At 29.7% G+C, this 9,461-nt stretch overlaps 1 pseudogene; it reads right to left on the reverse strand.

The window, feature by feature from the left end:
* Positions 1–774, reverse strand: part of LOC106338620 — a 7,384-nt pseudogene extending 6,610 nt beyond the window's left edge.
* Between the last annotated feature and the right edge of the window lie 8,687 nt (positions 775–9,461).

A 9,461-nucleotide genomic window follows, 5' to 3' on the forward strand; every position in this document is an offset into this window, starting at 1 on the left:
TTGGTGAGTGGAGTATTATGCCCACATATCATGCACTATCATTTCTTTATTTAGTTAGTGTATGAGAGTCTCTCCTTAGTGCAAGGGAGCCTCATTTAGTGCATGGGAGCCTCTTTGTTTTTGGCTCCCCATTTGATGTATATATAGGTACTCTTGATACATGAAACAATCAAGCAACTCAATTCTTTCTTTCTCATTATCTTTCAAGAAAGTCTCTCATTAGTCTCCATGTTCTTCATTTAATTTCTCTTATCTTTCTTAATTCTCATTAAATCTCACATTTTCCTTCTCCAGGAGCTGTAAGTCATATTCATATAAGCACCAGGTAACAGTAAAATAGGCATCCTATCAAGAAACTACAAGATAGTTTAATATCAATCATTGTAAGTAAAAGACAAATACCTTGGACCTTGTACAGCGTTCTTTTCTGCTTCAGCCAAATTGTTTTCACATTATCTCAATCTTTTCTCCAACTCGTGTTTCTCACTATTTCTAAGTTTGTTTTGTCTTTCAACTTCTGCAGTTAGATGGTCCACCTGAGTCTCAAGCTTCCCACACAAACTTTCATAATCGAATTCTTCTTTAAGCTTGACCATGTTTAGTATTTACATTGCCTGTAAAAGCAAGACATGACCAACAAGGCATTACTAGAAAAGTTCTGAAAGAAATAAGAATGTTCAATATCAGAAGATTGTGTCTTTCATCAGATATATGAAAACTAACCCTTTGTCCGAACATTATTGTGCTAGTTGTTTCCGTGCAGATGGCCCAGTTTCAAAATTTATGTAACTAGAAAAATATGAAAAAAAAAAAATGTATAAGACATTCTTGTATTTTTTTTATAAATGGCTTAAGAAAATTCTGGTAAACTAAACCCCAAAAGAATCACGAAGAAGCCTTGTTAGCTTAGAAACTAGAAAATGTTTCTTTGTTAGAGCTTATTTAATTATGTTCCAGAATATATTATAATACTATACTCTTATAATACTATCTCAATTTAAATTAATATTATACTTATTTAATTTGTACATTTTAACAACAACAACAAAAAAAAAGAGTAAAACTTTGAATGGCCGCAGGGCAGTCGCATTGACCGCTATGTTAAACTGGCTCTGGTTCTAAGTATGAATGGAAGGTGGAGAAAAGATGGTTCTCATGCCTAGGTAGAGCATTCAATTGTGAAGTTTCCATTCAACAAAAATAACAAACACATGGTGTTTCGTTTACTAAAGTGATATTAGAACTTTTTGATCCACTAGTGTATCAGATAACTGAACAAAATGCATGGACTGCTTTTAACAGTAAAACCACTTCACATTTGAGTGTAAAAGGCAGTCTAACTTTTTTTTAATTAAGTAATTATCTTTACAATGATATAACCAAATTGTTTTATATAAGTTTTATTATTTAAACTAGATTCAACATCTAAACTTTTGGTTACTCTTTAATTTAATAAAAAAATATTTTTAAACTTTTATAAGAACATCTCTTTTTTAAAAAAAATTATTTATAATTTTGCTAAAAAAATATATATATTTATGATTTTTAAAGATCTCTTATACTTTCTTTTTAAAATATTGATTTCTAAAATGATATGTTAGTTAATAGTAAACCTCCAAAATATTAAACTATTCTACCAAAAATTATAATTATTTTAAACCATGAAAATTAGATATATATATATATATATATATAAATATATATATATATATATATAATTTTAAATTTCAAAATAATTATATATATATATATATATATATATGTTTGGACTAGTTTCTATTATATTCTGATTTTTACTGCATTTATAAATTATTTTAAAAGGAATTACTTCAACTGTGAAAAATAAATAGTAATAGAAATTTTATATAAATTATTTTAAATGTGTACAGTATTCTGGACCGCTTTTTATGCTCTTTCACCATTCAAACATATATTTTATACCGCTAGATCCCAAGATCCACTCGATCCGCTTGATCTGCTTTTATTCCGCTCGATCCGCTTGATACGCTCGATCCGCAACGCTAGATCCGCTTTCTCCCTTCGGAACCTAAGAGTATGAGTGGAGGGCAGGAAAAAGATGGGAGAGACACTTAGGTGTATGAACTGCCGCTTAGTTTCCCATTCAACATGTTGTTTTTAATTTTAGAATGAACCTCTTTTTAAATAGTGAACTGTCTAGTGGCTCAATTTTATGAGCAAAAATCATGAAACACCAACTACAGTAACTACTCAGGTATTTTTGAATGTTTCTAGCGGTTCACCTTTTTTTAAATACACTTTTTCTATTTTAATAATTACTAATACATGATAATTTTGATTTTAAATGTTTTTGTCACAGAAATATCTACAAAAAATCAATCTTAAACAAAATAAGATTTCTATAATCTATAAAATTATTCAAACTCCAGTTTCATTCTATTTTATGTTTTTTAATTATGCAATTTACATAAACCGAACCAACCAAAATTTTGATTTAATGATGATCAGAGTATAAAAAGATATCCAAACGCCCAACTTAATAATATTCGTTATATATAATTCTTTATTTGTCATCATATTTTTTTCTTAACAATACAATGTTTTCTTTTAAAAATTATTTAATATTTTAAACTGATGTATTATTATGTAATACTAAAGCCTAAAACTATTTTTATCAAAAATATAATTATTTTAAAATCATAAAACATTATATATATATGATTTCAAAACTCAAAAAATAATACATGTTTAAAATAATTTTATATTATATTTTTAATAAATTTATTAATTTTTAATTTATAAAGTCTTTTTAAAAATAATTGTTTTATTAATGAACATATGTAGTATTATAATTTTTAATAAATTAATTAATGTTAAAACTCAAAATTATTATATTATTTTCGATGTGTTAGTTAACATTAAGTCTCAAAACTATATTTTACCAAAAATTATAATTGTTTGAAAATCATCCAAAATTATTTATTTATATATTTAATTTAATTCTCAATAAATTATATATATTATTACTTAATATTTATTATATTTTGAATTAAAATTTATATTTTCGAAATTATAAGTTATATTTTAAATAACAACTTTAATTATGAAAAATAGTACCAGAAATGAAATAAATTATTTTAAAAATAATTAAATAACTATTAATTCTTTTTGTGAAATAATTTTAAATTCATTTTACACCACCTTTACAAAAATGTAATTAGTTCATGCACAATTATTTTTTAAAATAACTCTTTTTAACTATAAAAATAAATAGTATATAATATTTTTATGAATTAATTTAAGTTTGTACAGTATTTTGGACCACTTTTTATCCACTTTCACCATTCAAACTTTTGTTTTGAGCCGCTAGATCTGCTTTAATCTGCTTGATCCACTTTTGTTCCGCTCGATTCGCTTGGTCTGCTAAATCCGTAACACTCTATCCGCTTTCTCCACTCGGAACCTAAGTAGCTCATATTGGATTCAACTTAATAAATTTCTGATTTGGTGTGATTTCAAATATATCCATCCAAAAAATAGATTCCTAAACTTTGTTTATTATTTTTTTTTAAATATTGTTTATGTACTTTTTAGAGAAATGGCCTTAGATAGCCCTAGACCATTTTTTCTTCCTAATCTAGACCTCAAGGTCCAATATGACAAAAATGGTTCATTTATATAATATAATAGAAACAAAACATTTTGAAAACTTTATAAAGTTTTCGACGCATGTCGTCGTCCGTCGTAGTCTCTGCATCGTCTCCGTCGTCCTCTCCACCATCGTATCCATCATTATCTCCATCGTCTCCGCATTGTTTCTGTCGTCGCCTCCGCATCTCATTGTCCTTCTATTTTTTTCTCGGCATCTGTGAATCTTCAAGGTATCATCATTACCTGTTGACTATAAATTTATGATTAGTTAGTTTCAATTATTGTTTAATGTCGATGATATTTTGGATCTCCGTGATTTTGTGGTTCAGTTTGATTTGATATGTTGTTGTGATTGGATTTTCGAGTTTTTTTTAAGCTTAAGTTCATAAATTGATTTGTATTCTATTATTGTCGTCATCTTCACCTTCTAGATTCACAATTGTTTTGTTTAGTTGTTTTGCAATATATAGTTCAAATGTTCTGATACACAGTTGGTTGATATTTTTGAGATTTTGTTTTGATCTTTTTTATAAAAAAATCGAAATATGATTGAATTTTTTTGTGTTTTTGGTGAATGTAATTAAAAAAAAAAGCTTTCCAGTGGAAGTTCTATGTTGACAAGAATAGGACTGCATCGTTTATTCACTTAGAAAAGATTTTCAATATGAAGATTTGCTGAAGATGGTTTCCGAAGATTTTCGTATTCAAGAGGAAGATATAACTTTGAGATATGAAATTTCTTTGGAGTTGAAAATTATGGTTGAAGATGTTACTCCAATCTCCATAGGAAACACTTGTCAACTCAGCAGTTTCATCGGCAAGATTAGAGGATTTGATGGAATATGTCGGTTTTGTATTATGGTTTGTTTTATATCAACTAAACACTATTCAGGAAAGCTTTCCTAAATTTGTACTAAACTTTCCAAAACATTTTGCATCTTGCAGGTTATTACTGATTCAGCTAGCTATAATAAGCAAACTACTGATCCATGTGCCTACCTAGTTCTTTTGAATTTAATTTCAGATTTTGGTTCTACGGTGCAAAGAGAAAAACAGGTACATCATTTGAAATTTCTTTTTTTTTGTGTTTGTGTGATTTTCTTCTGTCTTAGACTATTTATGATAGTCTTCCTAATCATGTACTAATCCTTCCAAAACAACTTGATTTTTGCAGACTCTTCTTTGTGAAAGTGTCTATGCAATTCCTTTAAATGTTATTCTTGATTTTAGTCATGTCCATATTGGACTTTCACCAACCACAAGAGGAGCTGCTTATATTAAGATGAATAGCTATTTTAAGACCAAGGGAGAGTTAATATTGAGATGAAGAAATGGGCTTTAGAGTGGAATTTTGAGTACAAGAATGTCTCGTCTAACAAGTGTAGAGTTGTATTGCGGTGTGTCGGTGACAATTGCTCATGGAGGATGCGTGCCACCAAGCTACCTTGTTCAGATTTTTTTTTGTGGTTAAGAAATATGTGCATGAGCATACATGTGCTACAACACACAGGAATGCCAACCATAGACAAGCATCTGCAAAGTTGCTGGGTTTTTTGATATGCAGCAACTACGGAAAAAATAAAGGACTCAAACCTAAACAGATCATTGAACAAGTGAAGATACAACATGGTGTTCATATCAACTACAAACAAGCATGGAGAGTGAGAGAAGAAGCTGATCAGTATTTTGTTAGAGGGACTCTTGAAGACAGTTGCTACAATATGTCAAAGTTGTTGTACGAAGTCACAGAGAAAAATCCTGGATCTTTAACTTATCTAGAGGTGGATGCTGCTAGAAAGTTCAAGTACACATTCTTGACTTTTGGTCCATCGATAAGGGGCTTCTCATTGATGAGGAGAGTTATTGCAATTGATGATACATTTCTGAAGGAAAAATATAAGGGGAATTTATTGGGAGCTTCTGCTCAAGATGAGAATTATCATCTATATCCTCTCTCGCCTTTGCAGTAGTTGAGGCATGAAATGTTGATTCTTGGACATGGTTCTTTAGAGGTCTGAGTCAAATGATCCCCGATGCTTCTGATCTTGTGTTTGTATCATACAGAGCTATTTCTATTGCTTCGGAGCGCTTGAGGAGATTTATCCCCTAGGCCCACCTTGGAATTTGTAGGATTCATTTGCACACTAACATCATACCTAAATATTCGAAGACTGGTTTTTTACCTCTGGTAGAAAGTGCTGATGATGCTTACACATTTCATGAATTTAATTCAATCTTCAGTGACATAAAGGATAAATGTCCTGAATTAGCTGAGTATTTGGAAGATTCAGATTTTCGGAAGTGGGCAACATGCTTTGTGCCTTCAAACAGGTACAATATCATGACCACAAACATTGCAGTCCCCAATTCTGTGTTTAAGCTTCCTTGTGAGTTTCCACTAATCTATCTCCTTGAGACGATTAGATTGGCCCTCACGACTTGGTTTTTTAGCGACGTGAAACTGCTGCAAAAAACAAGCATCTAGTTACCCAAAAGTAGTAAAGAAGTTGGTATCCAGGTCTGATGATGCAATGACGCTTAATGTTACCAAGTTGATCATTGTGAGTTTGAGGTAATAGATGATACTATGAACTATGTTGTTGATCTGGAGAAGAATCACTGCACTTGTAATGTTTTTGACATCGACAAGGTACTTTGCATTCATGCAATTGATGTTGCTAAGCGTTCTAAGAGAGGTAAAAATCGTTATGCTTCTCACTCAATAGAAACGTGGGCTAAAGCTTATGCTGAAAGCATACACCCTGGTGGAGAGTTATCAAAATCTACATATCCAGAGAATATTGATGAATTTTCTTGCCCACCCCCAGCTACCAAAAAACGCAGTGGAAGGCCTCCTACAAAGAGGATCAGATCAGTTGGCGAGTTTGGGGTTCCTGGTTCTAAATCTCAGTCACACAAGTGCATTAGATGTGGCATAGGAGGGCACAATAAGAGCACATGCATGACTACTATATGATGAAGTTTGTGTGCCTATTCATATGTGATAGGAAAACAAAAACAAAGAGTTATATTCTATATTTTTAATCGTCTTATGAAGATTTTTCTAAAATTTCATTTAAGTACTACAAACATGTTCTATTCTTTTTTAGTTTCAATGGTTTATTGATTATTTACATGTTTATTGAATACTAGGTGTTTTCCTGCACCATGTGCTGAAAAAAACAAATTTAAAATTATATTTTTAAATAATTTTTTGTTAATATTTTGATTTTATTATTTGCGTACAATATATTACTTCTATGTAAAAATTAAGATAAAATAAATATTTTTATTTACATTTATATTTTAATTATATTTATTTATTTACTTGTTTGCTAAAGATACATTAAATAAAATTCTATAAAATTAAGGAAAAGTTTTGTTATGTATAATTAACAAAACATAAAATTAAATAATATTTCTAAAAAATTTAAATATTAAAAAGAAATAATCATAATATGATTAGAATTCTTTTTTGAAAATGCATAATTTTTTTAAGATTTGTTTTAGTAATAAAAATTATAAAATTATTTAAAATAATAATTAAATAATATTTTCGAAATTATTATATATTACTATATTTCTAACTTTACTATTTATTGTTATATTAATGATGATTTATAAGTTATTACCTTATTCTAAAAAATTATTAAAATTACAAAACAATATTAAATGTAAATGTTCATGTCACAATTAGTCCAAGCCATGTCATCTTTATTTGTATGTCATGACATTATTTTGCTTTCAAAATTAATATGGTGATGACATGTGTCAAAATCACTTCGTAAATAATGTATAGGGGATTTTTGGAAGCCCATCCTAAATATGCCAAATGTTTTCCAACATTTATAGTATATAATTTAATTTTAAATACATTTATGTGTTCAACACAAACAGATGATTCTCCTCAGCCTAGCGGCTAAAATACTATGTTATCCTTTCCTAGAGCTCTTGAGTTTGAGTCGTGGAAGATGTAAATTTTTCCTAATTTTTTTTTCTCAGAATTCCAAATCACAATTTGAAACTTACCAAATACGCATATATCAAAAGCTTAGTTTTTTTTATCTCATTTCATTTTTTATTCTGGAAGCCCATCCAAATATTGCAAACTTCTTTCCAACATTTATAATTTAAATTGATAGTTAAATATGTTTATGTGTTCGGTACTAACATGTGATTCTCGTCAGCCTAGCGGCTAAACCTCTACTCTTACGAAACTTGAAAGACACTTGCCCTCACATTCGATTCCCCTTGGAATCGGAACTTTTTTTTTTGAATTGAATAAAAAGCGGCTGCACTCTATGATTCCTTTTCCAAGAGTTCTCGGGTTCGACCCAGGTACATTCACAATGTATCTGTATTTTTTAGTAAACACTTATACCATAAACACACACACATTTTATTTTTTTGGAAACCCATCCTTATAGTGCCGCAAGCTATCCTAGATAACATATATGTTTTACAATGATACCACATTTATCACTCTCTCGATAGAATTACTAAAAATGCTTCAAGACATCCAGAACATGAGGATTTCATATTTGTCCAAGTCGACATTAATAGCAAACAAAATTCAAAAACATAGTCTAAGCTAAACAGAAAGTGAGTGTGATATGTTCACTTTCTGTAACCTTCCTTGAAATCTTTATCCATAAACTGGTAGAAGATCTCACAACATAGCTTGGTCTGTAAGTCCATCGCATTGTCACCATATCTTCCTTGGAGGTATTTCACCTCTGCCAACTTCGCCTACATAACCCTTTAATAACTTTATTCCTTTTTTATTTGGTTTCTTGAGAGATTCATAACTGTACCCAAACGTTTTGAAGACACTGACAGGTCGAAAGCAAGCTTTTGGAAGACTTTTGTCATGGAACCAAGTAGCTTGCTCAATTCTCCTACAATTTAGCATTGCGAATGCAACATCTATGTGCTTCCAATGTAATAATTTAGTTAGAAGCTTCATAGAAATTACAATAACATGCACATGTAGTATACCTCAACAATAACATGCACATGTAGTATACCTCAACTTAACCTCTTCCTAAACACATGGCATATTTAATTTTAGAAAATTTTTGTCACAAATATAGCTCATAACTTCTTCATTAATTTTTTAATATAATAATTCGAAATCATTTATTTTAAGTGTTAACCATAACAACTTCACAGATTTTTATGAAATTTCTTCATTAGTAACAAAAAATCTAAACCGGTTAACATAGAATTTTTTTTATATATTTACAGAGTCAGTTAGACATGGCATCCAAGTACCCATTCGAGTATGAATTGTTTTTTGGATATTAGAATTTTTAGATTTTAAAATTAAACTCTATTCAGACATTACAAATTTTTGGATGGGGTTCGAGTCGGATTCTTCTGGATCTGGAAAGGTTCGTAGGAACCTAAAAATATCCAAATAACTTATATGTTTAAAAATGTCATTAAATAATTTATAAAAAAAATACTAAAAATCATAACCCATGCGGGCGTGCAGGTCAAGTTCTATTACTTGATGAAAATCAATAAATATGTTATTATTGCTTCATTTGAATTCGCTTCCAGTTTCCACTTTCCAGGATTCATATGCTCTCGACCTCAAATTTTGGATATAATATACATGTCAATTAAACAGAGCGAAATATCGCTTAAACATTACAAAAAGTCCTCTCTAAATTAGCATTACATAAGAGTATGAAAAGGATTAGTCAGGAAAAGGGTAATGCTTTACTTAATCCTGACAAAAGAGAAGACGTAGCATATTTGCCAATTTCATATATTCAGACAAGAATGGAAACATATTCTAACACTTTTGTTGAGAGAATGATCAT

This window comes from Brassica oleracea, chromosome C4 (genome assembly GCF_000695525.1).
Source record: "Brassica oleracea var. oleracea cultivar TO1000 chromosome C4, BOL, whole genome shotgun sequence".
NCBI lineage: Eukaryota > Viridiplantae > Streptophyta > Magnoliopsida > Brassicales > Brassicaceae > Brassica > Brassica oleracea.